The sequence below is a fragment of the Coturnix japonica genome, chromosome Z (genome assembly GCF_001577835.2).
Source record: "Coturnix japonica isolate 7356 chromosome Z, Coturnix japonica 2.1, whole genome shotgun sequence".
Classification (NCBI taxonomy): Eukaryota; Metazoa; Chordata; class Aves; order Galliformes; family Phasianidae; genus Coturnix; species Coturnix japonica.
The window spans coordinates 36,792,177-36,807,453 of NC_029547.1; the positions used below are offsets into that span (position 1 = coordinate 36,792,177).

The 15,277-nt window shown below is 43.5% G+C and overlaps 1 long non-coding RNA gene across 1 annotated transcript; it reads left to right on the forward strand.

The window, feature by feature from the left end:
* Positions 1-204: 204 nt before the first annotated feature.
* On the forward strand, positions 205-14,292 carry LOC116652529. The gene is made up of 3 exons (XR_004305660.1): positions 205-3,174; positions 9,255-9,329; positions 12,298-14,292. It is a non-coding gene; the product is annotated as an uncharacterized LOC116652529 (long non-coding RNA).
* The last annotated feature ends 985 nt before the right edge of the window (positions 14,293-15,277 follow it).

A 15,277-nucleotide genomic window follows, 5' to 3' on the forward strand; every position in this document is an offset into this window, starting at 1 on the left:
GGGTTATTTTATTTAATTATTCATAATCCTGAATCTTAAAAACTAAGTGTGATTTCTTTGACATTTTTTAATTATTTGCCTTAGCTTTAAGGCAGAATGTAAAATACGGAGAATTTTTGTATTTTTGTGGGCTTTTTTTTTCTTTTTTTTTTTTCCTTCTTTCATCTCTTTGGTATCATTTTTTCTGGAAAATTTCCTGAAATGTGAGCAGGTTTTTCCAGTAAAGCAAAGTAGATATTCTACAATGGTTTTCACAGCAATAAGCCCCTGACAAGCAGTAGTACATGTGCCCTGTGCTGCAAGCATTGCTTGAATACTTTTGCTTATAACTAGTCTCACTGAAATTGACAGGAATATTTCCCCCTTACTTACTTGCTCTGTGGGAGAAAATATTCTTTTCTTTACATTTCCACTCCATTCAGCAAACATATTACAAAGAAGCTTTGTATACATACACAGTATACATCTTACATGCAGTCTGCAAAAGCCTGATCCTTGTCTCTAAGATTTCTACCTCCTGACACATGGCTCAGGTAGCTAAGAGATGTGTCTGGACTCTGACTTCAGCTAAATACTTACAGATTTGGGAAGAGTTGAGGCCAAGCATGAACCTGTCCTGAATTTATCTTAAGTGCACTTCAGATGTGGCACCTGATTGAATCCCACCTGGTGTACTTGAAGAGCAAGAACTCTTGATGTTTTTTCCTCCTTCTGAAAACACAGAAATGTTCACTTCTGTTCTGCTCCTTTTTCTTGCCACTGAAGCAATGTTTGTTGCCTCTAATAAATGGAACCAAACTAGATGATTAGACGATTCATCAAAAAGAAATACAGCAATAGATGGTCGCTGATAATTCTCTTTTCCTGAATTGCTTACTGGACCCCTGCCAGTCCCTTACAATTTTTGTCACCTGGAGGAAAACTGAGGCTTGTCCAGGGAGCAGCCTTGGTACCCATGGGGCAATATGTATAAGCAGTGTAATTTGGAAGCTGAATTTACATTCCCAAAACATCACAAGTCTAGCACCATATGCTATTGCTATTGACTGAGAAACACTGAATGCCAGAAACTGAAAGTGGAGGTATTCCTTCCTCAGGATGTTTGCCTACCTAGTCATGAGTGCACAGCTATGCTGAGAAGTTGGAAGAAGTGTCACACGATGGTACATAAAAATACATCCTGTTATCCTTACGCTGACAGCTCAATCAACCCGTCACCAAGTAGCAAATGTATTCTTCTGGTTTCCATCACAATGAAAGAAATAATTCTCCTGTCCTATGGTGAATTTTATTACAAAGAAATAGTGTCTTACCAGAGCACAGGCAGACAGGAAGAAGAAGGATAGTAGGGTTTTTTTGTTGTTGTTGTTTTTGTGGGGGTTTTTTTGTTTGTTTGGTTGGTTGGTTGGCTTTTTTGAGAGAGAGAGAGTTTGATATGCAGAACAGCTCTTCCTGTTTTATCTGCAGCACCTACACATAACCCCCTGAGCTGAAACTTCATGCTGGGGATCTGATAGAACTTGGAATCATAAAAAAAATCTAGGCACACATATCAGGTATGTCTGTAAAAAATATACAAAAACCTAAACAAACCATGTGAAGGGGATTACTGAAATCACAAAGGTTCAGACCAAAGGCTAAAGACCAGACGTAGTACATAGGAGAGTCAGAAGAACTCTGCAGTTTAAACCAGATAAAATGTACCACTTCTGCCGCGCCCTTAACTTATTTCATTCAGGAATAAAGTTTCGTTAGTTCTGAGCTGTGTTTAGGTGGTAACGGGGAAGGATGGCACTGAGCATCTGCGCGCGGTTTCTCCGTTCCTAAGCAGCGGCTCATCCCGAGGCCGAAGGCACAAGAAGGCACACTGAAAGCAGCCGAGCAGGCACTGAAGGAGCTCCTTCACAGGGAGTCGAAGCAAGAAGCGCCCATCCCCGCCCGTGCGGCACCCCGCGCCCCGCCGAAAGGCGGCACAGGAGCACCCCCTGCCGGGCAGCGGGGAAACGCGCTGCGGGCTGTGCGGCGGTCCTGCTCAGCGCCGCCAAAGTGGCTCCGGTGCGGGTCGGGCTCGGCCCGGTGACACCGAGCCTTATCTGCCCTGGGGCTCGGCACGGGGAGAGCAGGGGAGTAGGGGTTGTGAGCACGTTCGGGTCACCCAGCGTCTTCGAGCCCGGGCTCTTCCCGCCAAGGTCTCGCTGTCCGCGCGCTTTGCATCGTGTGCGCGAGTGTCGGGGCACCGAGGTGGCTGCCGTGAGGGCAGAGAACAGGGACCGCGCACCAGGGAGGGACATCGCGGGCACCGAGCGCATCCCCAGCGCGTTGCGTGTTTAGGTGGTAGAGAGGGAGAGAAGAGGGCGAGGGCTGGCCTGTGCTTCACCCTATCAGCCTGCTCCCCTCTGCGCAGGGGTGCAGGGTGAAGGAAGGGCACAAGCTGATGCCCTGTTCCTCATCCCAGCCCGGTCCCCCGACAGTGCAGCTGGGAGCCGGGTCCCGATGGGCACCGTGCTCCGGGAAAAGCGGCTCTCACTCCGTTTTGTGGGTGCGGGCGAAGAGCTGGTAGAACAAAGGCTGTTATTAATTCCCATCTGATGAAAGGAAGCTGCAGCTGTTTGAAGAGGTTTTCCTGCAAGCTATGCAGATCTGCTCAGAATTTTAATGGTTGTTTACCAACCAAAGTGTGCCATTGAAAGAGCAAGACGTTTCAAAGCAAACAAGGTGTGAACGTCATTTCATCCTGGAAATAAACCTCTTCTTTTTTGCAAATGTTTTTTGTTGTTGTTGTTGTTTGTTTGTTTTTTTTTTTTGTTGTTGTTTTTCCCCAGAGCAAAGACATTTCTATATTAGACTGTTTCGATTTTCAGCAGTTCTATTTTAACTCATCCTCTACCATCTAAGAAGCATGCAGAAGAGCAGATTCCTTGAAATATGCAGTGTATTTGTATACAGACAGAAAGGCTTTATAAGGAAAACATACGTATTTCTGTGGATCTCTAAGCAAGAGGAAGGAAGAGGTAGCTCTACAAAACACCACCCAGTTAAAATAGTCTTGTGCATAATACTGGTGTCTGACCAAAGAGCCCAGCAAGCACTGAAGAAAAGCACAGTCACACAAAAGATCAAAGAAAAGAGAAAGGAAGAGGCTATTTTGTATTCTGAGGAATTATAAGATGTAAGGTAGGCTTTTTATGTTATATTTTCTGTAGCTGACATTTTTCCAGAAGAACATTATTGCTAAGAAATTAATATGTCTTCAGCCACGCTCTCTAGTGTGTGTTATTTATATCATGAATTAAGGCGATGCAGCCATGACTGTGTTTTGTGGCTGTGAATAACTATAAGCTCTACTTCAGTGATATTAATATATGCAGTTTCTCCACAACATATACATCATAAGTAGCTGAAAGGAGCACTGTAGTGATGCTAGTACAAGTGCCTCAGGTACAAAAAAACAAAGGTTTTCATTTCAATGTAGTTGTAATCCAAGCTCTTTATCCCAGTGGACTTTGAACTCTCTGACCTGCTGAGAGTATTTATGGCTGAAATGACAGTCCCTGGACGCAGTCTAGCATTTCTTGCATCTTTGCAGCAACAGGGGAGTGGGGAAAATCCACTAACATCCACCATTTAGCCAAAAAGCTATGAGCATCCTGCACTTACTATGCCTGAGGAACTGGAAAGAAAACAGAGTTAAGTGACGTAGCAAACAGTGGTCAGGAAATGGCCAGGAAATGAATGTAGCATTGAGGGAGAGGTAAAGACAGTGTTGGACAGCCTGCTGCTATTTCATGGAGTCATTCAACTGAAGTATTAGTGGGAAAACTGAACTGTTAAGAGAGAAAGGAAAAGTGATCTGGGCAATATGACCTTCTAATTGGTGTTAAATCAGCACATAAACAACAAAGAAAATGGAGTAATATTTCATGGAATTTCTTTTTAACAACTGCAGTGGTTAAAGTTACTATGAGATATTTTCCTGTAACACAGCAGAATCCCACTAAATGGTTATTATTTGACTCTTACTACTGGAGACACCATGACTCATTGCCTTGTGGGTTCCTATTACAGGAGTCCAGAAGCTCAAATAGGCTCCTGAGATGGCTTTCCCCCATTTAGACACAAATTTATTATCTCTTAATAAGTGGTAACTTTAGGGTTTGCATAATGATGGTGCAAAGTGAATTTCTACTATATGTTAGCTAATTCATGGCAACTAACTTCTAAGATACAATGCTATTTCAAAATGCTGTGGACTGTTAGATGTAGGGGTGTTGAAATGTATTTTTTAAAGACAAGTTATCCCATACTTTCCCATTTCTTACACACACTTCTGGCAGAAGTTCAGCTTATGGTGCAATACAATTAGTGAAGCAAATTTAAAAAACAAAACAAAAAACAACAGCAAAAAGACAAGAATGGAAAATCATGGGCATGATAAACATGATGAAGTTAATGGATAGTCTAGAATGGCTGTAGATAGAGCCAAGAGGAAAATCACCTCTCACTGCTTAGTATTTTCCTAATTAAGACAGCTGATGATCTCTCATGTTTTGAAGTAGTAAATTGGATTTGGCTATAACCCCAACCAATTCCAAATCTTCTCTAGGCATAGTGACATTTGTGACATAGTGACAATCTGGATTCTTTGACTTAGTATGAGACAGCGTGAAGAAAACACATGACTTGAAAATAACATCATTTCATACACCTGATGGATAAACAAATGAATAAATACTTCTGGGTTTGGAATGAAGTCTCCTCTTCAGTCACTGGCAGACGGTGTTGTTAGACTCCCGGTGCTGGGAGAGTGGCGTGCAGTAGTGAGTTGGCTATATGCATCATCCTATTGAGAAAGCACTGAGAACAGTAAGAAACATCCTTATCTCTCTTATCATTAGCAGAACAAGACCGAGCTGATGCCAGCGTGCTGGGTTTGCATTGCAAGCTTTTAGTGTTGGGGGGACAGAGCAGCTACAGTGCGGTATCTTTGAGAAGAAATAAGGACTTGTCCCCATGCTGGATACAACCATTCCAGCCAGCACCAAAATGGACTCACCACTCACCAGTGCTGACCCCATCAGTCCAGCTGGGGACACTTCTGTGATATTATATTTAAGAATGCGTAAAACACACTGTAACAGCTGTGAGAAGGGAGAAAGAAAAAGTAATAGAAAGAATTTTCAGGAGAGGAACAGAAGCTCTCTTCAGCCCAGAAGCACATAGTGGAGCAGTCTGACCCTCGGCAGTCCATAGGCACCATGCAGAGTAGACCTCTGCATTCAGCCATTGAGAAACCCATCGTGCAGCAATGGATGAGGCCTGGAGGAGGCATGGCACATAGAGAGTCCACATAGGAGCTGCCCCAAGCCGGAGCTGCAGCTCTAGAGAGGAAGGAGCGAACAGTGGAGCAGGAGGGCTAGCAGAGCTGCTGCCCACGGGCAGCTGTGTGGAGCAGTGCAGCCCTGAAGGACTGCACCCACACTCGAGGAATTTTTTACCAACTGAAACCTTTTGAGAGGATCCACAGTGAGCAACTGTGTCAGCCAAGGTCCACTTACCACAACCAATAATTATTCCTTGTGCTAACCATCAGAAAAATGCAGCTGATATAGTGTTGTTGATGCATCTCTTGATGTGTTTTCTGTTATTCAGAATAGGCCATGGATATCTTCCAATTCTGTTTTTCAGAAATTTCTTACAAAAGTTACAGCAAGAAAGTAGAGATTCATAACTTGGCTGGCTGAATCTTTGATGTCTTGTACTAGCTTTCTTTTGCTTCACTGAGGGCTAACTAGAATAATTTCTTAATTATTTCTCCCAACTAATTTTTTGGTCTTTTTGCCACACTGGAAATCTATAATTTTATTTCATTGGAATTGTACTGATTGTATATCATACAATGATGCAATTTGAATATTTCTATATTTTTGTCACTCAAGTGAATATTAAAATTTCACACAGAAGTTCATTTTAGTATAAATTTTATTTTATATGTATTTATTTATTTATTTATTAAATAGAAGATTTCTTCCCTGGGAACAAGTTATCCTCAACATTCATTGAAGGAGTGGCTGAAATTACTACAGCAATAATCTCAGCAAGTGTACAGCCCTACCTATTCAGCATCCAGGAATCTAGTTCACATTCTGCTTTTTTTCTTCTAGTATTTTCTGCAAGTGTGTGTCAAAATATAGACCACTGTAAGAATGCAGGAACTGTACATACATGCTTTTCTTATTTGAACATTTACTCACCCAGAAGCTCATGCAGATACTTACATGGGTAAGTTGTGTGACTGACAGTATGAGCTGTGGTTTATTAGAAGTTCCCAAAGGCCCCTGTGGGCCATACTACATCTGCCACACCATCCATGTGGTCATATGGCACTGGGTTGTTCAGCAAGGGGCGAGATGGCACTGCTTCATGAGAACTGAACAGAGCAGGGTTCCCAGGGAGTAGCTTATCGTAATAGGGAAATCCACCCTAATTTAATTAATAGGAAATATTTGGGGTTATTCAAAGAAAATGGAATATTACAAAGTCAATTAGGCTGAGCCTGTGTGAAACATGCACGTGATAAAACTCAGGAAAACCAAATGATTGCTAATGTAATAAAAACCCTTGACTTGATTTGGCCAAGAAAAAAATGATCAGTTTAATGTTCATGACTCTGTGTCTAAAATGTTATAAACAGCAACTTTGTCTTGGAAAATAATATCCCTTTAAAATTCTAATTAGAGCCAACAAGAGCTGCAAGTGCTCAGCGTAGGCCTTTTTATTTTAGATTAGCCAAATCATCAATTTGAAACAGGAACAGAACAAGTAAATACGACAAAGTAGAGATGAAAAAATCGTCTTTTAGAAATATGCTGCCAGTTATTTAAAACAGACCTAGCAGAACACCTGGCTCCTTAATATAGAACAGTAGTTGGGGCAGCTCCATTAGGGGAAATTGATTTCAGCAGAGATGATCTTGTTAAAAAAAAAGTAATTTCCAAAAAAGTCATATGGAACCACTTGTTATTCCCTGCTCTTCCTTTTCAAATCTGCTTCAGGGAAAAGTCTTTCAGCAACAAGAGTTTAAACATAGCTTCCTTGTGTCTGCTTCCAACAGAATTTTTCATGCCATACTTCTGATTAAAGGATCTGTTCTCATCAGGTTTACACAAACACCACTTTTCATGGTTTCGAGATTCTAGTCTTAATTCCTTTGGTTACTCTTCTTGTTCTTAACCCCTGTAGAACAGATGGCTGCTTCACATGAATTACTTAATGCCCAAATGCAGTTAAAAGAATGAAGTTCGAGAATCTCAAAGTCATTGAAAAGAGAAGTATTGCTAAAGAGCTACTAATAGAGCCCTGTTGCTCCACTTTATGCATAGGTGTATCTGAATCTGAAAAGATGTATTTGTTGATTTTTTTAAAAACATTAAGTCTGGTTCTATAGAGAGCTGGTGAGGACCCTTTTCTCACTCATACACACACAGATAACACCAAGAAAGTGAGTTTACCCATTCCCTGTTAAAGGGATTAATAATTATTATTTGAACACATGAAAGGAAACATAAATTACCTTTAAGACCTGGCATATATTCTTCTGAATTACTACATGCCATACAGATTGTGCATTGCCTCAGAAACATCTATGTTAGATCTGAGCCTGGTTTAATATCAGAGTTTTTTGAAGCCAGGCAGACAGCAGGAAGACAACTGTCAAAAGACCTCGGTGTTGCTTCTATCCACTATGTACATGTCACTTACGCTTTCTGAGCCTGTTTCTTTCACATTTGCCCATTTGGAGGACAGGTAACCTAGGAATGAGTTTGTCTCACAGAGAGAGTGATGGCTTTCAGCAGTAATTTTGGCCATGGTCACTCCTATTTAATTCTGAAAGGCTTTTGAAATTATCATAAAGCACAAGGCTTTTCTTTCACCTCAACATAAACAATCAGTCAAGAAAGCAAACATCCTTAATTGGCTGATCTAAAAAACTGGCACCATCTTGAAGACAGTCATATAACTAGTTTGGTGTTAACTTGTCAGAGATCCCCACAGCAGTCATTTATATAGAATCATAGAATCACAGAGTCATTTGAGTGGGAAGCAACCCCTAAAGGCCATCTTTTCCAACTCTCCTGCAATGAACAGGGACACCCACAGCTACATCAGGTTGCTCAGAGCCTGACCTGATCTAGCCTCAGCTTGAATGTCTCCAAGGACAGGGCATCCACCACCTCTCTGGGCAACCTGTTGCAGTGCCTCACCACCTTTACAGTAAAAATGTCTTCCTTATATGCAATGTAAGTCTCCCTTCTTTTAAACTGAAATAATTTCCTCTTCTTCTATCACCATATCACCTTCCTTCTTATTGCTCCACTTTAGACAGTGAAAGGCCTTCCTCAGAATTCCTTGCAGCCTCAGCTCTCTCAGCCTGTCCACATAGGAGACCTGTTCCAATTCTTGGATCATTTTTGTGTCCCTCCCCTGGACATGCTCCAAGAGTCTCTCCTGTACTGAGGACTCCACATCTGGATGCAGTACTCCCGGTGAGCCCTCACCAGCAGGGTAGTGAGGTAGAGTCACTTGAATTTGTTGAAGCTCACGAGGTTCACCGGCCCTTTCTGCTTGAATCTCTCTAAGTCTGTCTGGACAGCATCTCATCCCTCGAGCTTGTGAAAAATATGGAAGTGTACATGTACACGTGTGTGAATTTGTGGGTGTGTAACCAGTTGAAGAGCTACAAAGAAACGAACAATGTGATATTAGGAGCTGACCACTTAATCAGCTCACATTCTGCTGCCAAGCTGATTATTTCAAATTACATAAACAGTCTAATTAGTTCTGCTATTACATATAGTGGTAAAGTTTTTCTAGGCTGTGAATTTTTACTGAGCAGAACTTCTGAAAACTGTTATTGAAAGCACATTCTGTTTCTTAAAAGTTACAATTTAACAATGTGATCATAATCTGCTGTGGGTGAGATTATTAGAGGAGGACATGATAAAATCATGTCCTGTAAATACTAGGGAGGTGCAAAACACTTAGCAGAGCTAGTGTGCAGGCTGATTGACTCAGAAACAAATTCTGTCTCTACATAGGCTTCTCAGTGTCATCATCATTTGCTCACCCAGACAATATGGATGTCCCACACTTCTGTGCTCTCTCCAATGTGCTTCTAAATTATCTCTTGCATTACCAAGCAAGTTCATTATGTCCACCCAGCCTTCTAACTGCCATTCACTTTTCTCTTATAATAGGTTTCCTGTCAACTAACTCACCATGAAAAGAATGACATGAGAGCAGTGATCTCCCCTTCTTCATTGGCTGTACAGGTAAAAATCAGAAAACGCTGGTGGGTTTGAACACTCCTGCTTGGTCTAAATTGAGAATTACTCTGAAACTGGTCATCAGTTCCATACACAAAGTATAAGGGACTTAAGTATTCTCTTGTGGTAATATTCAGTCAGTTCTGTAATCATTCAATGAAGCCAAATTATTATTGATCTTCACAAAGGACAAAGCTAATAAAATTTTCCTGATATTAAATTTTAAAATAGGAGTCTGCCCAGCACAATTTATTATTATATCTTTGGGTCAGTGACTCTGAAAATTGAATGCCTTGCACTATCAACATATAACATTAACACATAAAGAATTTTTTTATTTGTGGGAAATCAGCTAGAGGAACTCTTTGAACAACATGAAGTCATCAGTTCCAGAATTCCTCCCATGAAGTAAACATTCTATCCCACAGAGTGGCCTTTTGACACCATTTAATCAAAACCCCTTTAATTCTATCCAAGCAGCTTACAAGATGGTGTAATTGCAGTATTTATTACACCATCTTTGCCTCAGCTAAAGACAAAATACTTAGGAAACTTCTAACTCATTTTAGACCAACATTAAACCAGAGGAGACTGAAATCAGTTAGACTACAATTTTGTTCTGTCACCAGAGGTTCAGACTATCCAGATCATGTTACCCATTGCATATGGGTAGTGTGAGTGTTTTCAGCAGTATTGCCATGTAACTACAAGGAAAAATACAGAAAATAAACATTTCTCCTGTTTATGTGTTTACTGCATTTCAACTGTATCTCCAGTATGCACCTAAGAAAAGAAAATAAGGAAAGAAAAATAAAGAAGTATATGAAGAAAAATAAAAGTAAGAAATATAAAATATTTCTTAAATAGAAAGAAAAATAAAACAGTATATGGGACAGAAATCCAATCAGTGAATGTTTTATATCCTTGGACAATGACAGAAACTGAAGATTGAAAAGGAGGAATAATGTTTAAGAAGGAAATGGCACTGCTGTCATTTCCACTTTAAGTTCAGGAAAAATGCTGGCAGCCTGGTCAGCACAGTTCTCTGGAAGTATTTAACACTTACCTGTCTTTTTTTGGAATAAGAACAGTGAGGAAAAGTTCTTCCTGTTATTTTATTTTCTCTTACTTGCTTTTTATCTGAAGAATGCTCTGACACAAGATAGGTGACCACCAGTTGAGCTAATGTCAGGTACAAGACATGTGCACAGACAGAGTAAAAACACTAAGTAAAAATAGAGCTTTTAGACTGTATCACCTATATCAATATTAATGAAGTAATTTTCTCTAACCAGAGTATTACCCATGACATATTTTATAAGCAGCACAAGATTTCCTTTCCTTCCTCTCATTTTGATTTAGTAAGTCAAAGTCCATCATGCTACTCAAAACACAGCTTCTCATATATTTATTTTTCATATAGATTTGGGTTAGTTTGTTTTTTCATCCTCTTCTATCAGTGCTGGGAAAGTTGATCATCAGTGGTTTAATGTATAATAATCCCTTCGATGATGGCACAGCAGGATTAAATTTTAACCCCAAATCAGGCAAGTTATAGTTTTGTTTAAGACATTCCTCTCTACATTCATTCAGGAGGTGTGTGTTTGTAGCCAAGTGCACAATTTAGCTTTTGTACTAATAGAAGTCTTCCTATTTTCAGTCCAAATCAGATAACACTGCTTTTCTGAGACTTACCTGGAGAAATAATTATACCACTAGTTCTAAAATTACATATTTTCTTTGTGTAATAGGTGGAGAATATTCCCCATCATTAAGCAAACAACAGTTAACAAATGACTAAATAAGGAATTTGAGATTTAAATAATCTTCTTGTGAACATGTTAAAAGCTCCTAAGCTTTATTTAGGTAATTATAATTAAAATGACCTTGTGTTTATGCTTTGTTAATGTCAGGGCTAAAATTAAGCAGTAGAAGGAAGCTCTCTGGACTTAAGGGCAACTGTGTTAACAATGTATTTTTCATAAGGAAACTAATTAGCCGTCCAGACCTGTACAGGAAAAAGCACCTGTACAGGAAGGCCCCTGAAGCACGATTAAACATTTCTGTAACTGTGACCACTGAAATGATGCCTTTCAAAGGTTTGTTGTTGTTGTTGTTGTTGTTGTTTGGTTTTTTTCCTAAAGTTCATCCATCTTTCACCAGGACAAACAGTAGTGCTTATTAGACTCAGAAATTCCTTTCTTATAATCATAGACTTTGGCCCTGCATGGTTTGGCATTACCAGACTTTCACATAAAATCCCAGGGACTCATTTGCACATTTTTATTTATTTAGTGCTCTTCCTCTTTCCTCTTATCTTACATTTCTAAATGGTGAAGCCTTATGCTTTTCTTCTGAACTTTTCCAAAACAATTCAGCCTCAGGCAAAGCCCACGCACACAGCTTCAGGCTGACAGAACAAAGTTGGGTGTGAGTCATGTCAGAGGCACTTGGATGACTGACTGGAGGGCTCTGGCTGGGGTTATTCATTCAGCTTCCCAAGTGCTTTTTCTCTGTACATCTCACAAAAGTTCAAAGTTGTAAAAAAATGTTGGACGTGGCAAAGGGCTTGACACATATTACGTACACATAAAATGTCTTTCCCAAAACCTCTTTGTTAGCAGCAGCTTTACAAGGAGTTGAAGCCTGACCACATGACTTCCATAGCCAGGCTTTTTATGTCCAACATGTTCCTGTCCTTTAATATGCTACTGATTATTGTTTTTGAGCAGCATAAATATTGTGCAGCATACAGAGTGTGACAGTCAGGACTCATGAAGACTACCTGTGCTGTCTGTTAAGCACATCTTAATGCTGAGCTTACATAAGCAGCTCCAGAAGCAAAACCAGCTTCTGGTGTCAGTGTAGCAGCTTTCCTACTCTCTTTTGTTGAGACAGTATTTAACAAAAAACAAAAACAAATAATTTTTTAAAAAGTTACTTTCTCTAACTACTGTTCTTCTCCTTTCTCCAGTCACCCCTGTTCCTGAATTCACAGAATCACAGAATTGTAGGAGTTGGAAGGACCTCCAGAGATCATTGAGTCACTGCAATTGCTTGCAGCTTGCCTGAGTATCTGTAGCTGACAACCGTGACCCTGCCAGAAATCAGCCTGGGAAGCTCATTGGTCTGGTCGGTGAACAGCAAGTTCTTAGCTTCAGTAGGATTCTAAGTAGGTTGATAGCAAGGGGGAAAAAGCTAGGGAAAGGTATTTAGGCTGTAAGCCAGCCTCCCTCTTTCAAAATCCAAAAGGAGAAGAACAAGTCAACAGACACTCAGAATGTTATCAAATTTGGCCAGTTGTTTATTTTTGTTAATTTCTGCCTGATGGAAAGGGAGATTGGAGTACTGATGGACCGTTGGCCAAATAGGAGCCAGCAGATGGCATTCTGGCTTGATTGGGGCATGGTGTGGTGAGCAGGACTAGGGAAGTGATCCTGCGTCCGTGGTGCGTGAGGAGCAGTCCCGGCTCTGTCCTGGAAGGAGAGATGCTCCCGTCCTCTCGAGAGCTTGGCTGCTGTTCATTGGGCTCTTTCCAGCGTGCCCAGGTCTCTGCTGTACTGGGGGGCCCAGAACTGGGCGAAGGTCTCACCGGGGCTGAGCGGAGGGGAACGGAGCGATGACCTCGAGCTGCTCCGAGCGTTTCTCCTGACACGGTGCAGGGAAGTGATGTCCGTCGAGCTGGCACGGAAGAGCCTCGGCGGCGCCTCGGCCTTCTCCCCCGCCAGCGCTTCCCCGTCCCCGCGCTGTCCCCAGGTGAGCTCGGGCCGCTCGCTCAGCAGCAGGGCCCGTCGCGGCCGCGGGGCCCGTCGCGGCCCCGCTCGTGGTCCCCGGAGCCCCACCGCCGCTCTTGGACCAGCCTCAGCCAGTCCTCGGCGTCCTCGGCATCCCCGCGGCGATCGCGGTCCCCGGAGCCCCACTGCCGCTCTCGGACCAACCTCAGCCAGTCCTCGGCGTCGTCGGCATCCCGTTGGCGCCAGTAGAGGCTGCGGATGAGCCAGAGGGGGCGTCCGAAAGGGCTGCGCTGCGCGCGGCGGGGCGAGACGCTGCGGGAGCGGTGCGGGGATCTTTCCCGCTGCCGTCGGCTCCTCCGGAGCCTTCTCCGCGGCCGGCGGGCGGTGGCGGCCGCTGGGGGCGGTGGGGCCGGTGGCGGGATGCTCGGCGCAAGTGGCGCAGAAGCTGTGCCCGCAGGGGAAGGTGCGGGTCGGGGCTTGCGGCGGGCTGAGGCAGAGGGGGCACGTCTCCTCCTCGTGGGCCTCAGCCGGCCACTCCTGTGCCCCCCGGCTCCCACTGGCATCCGCCTCCTGGCTCATGCCCACAGCTGCCCTGGCACGGAGGTGCTTGGAGTCGCTGGAGGCTGCCTCCGGCCCCCGGCACCTCTCGTGTGGTGTGTGTGTCCCACCAGTGATGGACACCTCGTGTGCCTCTGGCAGGACGTCTGGAGTTCCTTCAGCTGGATCCTCGGTGACTCAGAATCTGCTCGCAGGACTCTGACGGCTCACGTAAGGCTGGCAAGGTCTGGACCTCTCATGTTCCAGCAGGAAGATGTTCACTCCTTGAAAGTCCCCAGCAGGACTGAAGGTGGGCTGGGTGCTCCAGGCACTTCTAGGCACCTGCCCTATTGTGAGGTCATGGGGTGACTGTGACTCTTGGGTGATATCACAAGGCATGAAGCTAGATGGACATTTGCTTCCCGGTAGTTGTGGCATTAATAGCTCTGCTGTTTGCTTGCCAGACTCCACCCAAGGACTTTCACGGGGCTTGCTTGGTACAAACAGTACAAACGCTACATGTACAAACTACATTTGAGTTCTGTCCATTTACTTTGACCCTGTTCCATGGAAAGACACATTTGCTGTAGTCTGGTTGATTGGTTTCAGTATATTTCACAGAATCACAGAATGGTAGGAGTTGGAAGGACCTCCAGAGATCATCAAGTCCAACCCCCCTGCCAAAGCAGGTTCCCTACACCAGGTCACACAGGTAGAGAAGGAGACTCAACAACCCCCCTGGGCAGCCTGTTCCAGTGCTCCGTCACCCTCACCATAAAGAAGATCTTGCGCGCATCCGTGCGGAACTTCCTATGCCGTCCGGTTTCTGGCTGTTTCCCCTTGTCCTGTCTCCACACACTGCTGAAAAGAGCCTGGCCTTGCCCCTTTGCCCCCCACACCTCAGGTATTTGCAGACCTGGACCAGGTCCCCTCTCAGTCTTCTTTTCTTCAGGCTAAACAGAGCCAGTTCACTTAGCCTTTCTTCTTAGGGGAGATGCTCCCGGCCCTTTGCCATCTTTGTGGCCCTCCGCTGGACTCCTCCCAAGAGATCCCTGTCTTTCTTGTACTGGGGAGCCCAGAACAGGGCATGGTACTCCAGATGAGGCCTTACCAGGGCAGGGCAGAGTAGAAGGGGAGGATCACCTCCCTCGACCTGCTGGCCACGCTCTTTTTAATGCACTCCAGAATGCCACTGGCCTTTTTGGCCATGAGGGCACACTGCTGGCTTGTGGCCAACCTGTCGTCCACCAGGACGCCCAGGTCCCTCTCTGCAGAGCTCCTCTCCAGCAGGTCATCCCCCAGCCTGTACTGGTGTGTGCAGTTATTCCTCCCTAGGTGCAAGACTCTACACTCACTTTTGTTAAACCACATGCGATTAACTGCATGTTCTGTGCTTCCTGTGCTTTTCTCCAGCCCCTTTACTAGCAAAGAGTCCTTTCAGCTTTGGTGGTTGTACTTTACCCTCTCATTTTAAAAGGCACCAGTCAAAAATACATTGTTCTTAGCTGCAATGACCTTTCTTCTTTCTCTCTGCCTGCCCTGTCTTTTGAATACTCATGCTAAACTGTGTTTCTCTTAAATAAATAAATGAGAAGGATGTCGCCAATATCATAGAATCATAGAATCATTAAGGTTGTAGAAGACCTCTGAGATCATCTAGTCCAACCACCAACACACCACAGT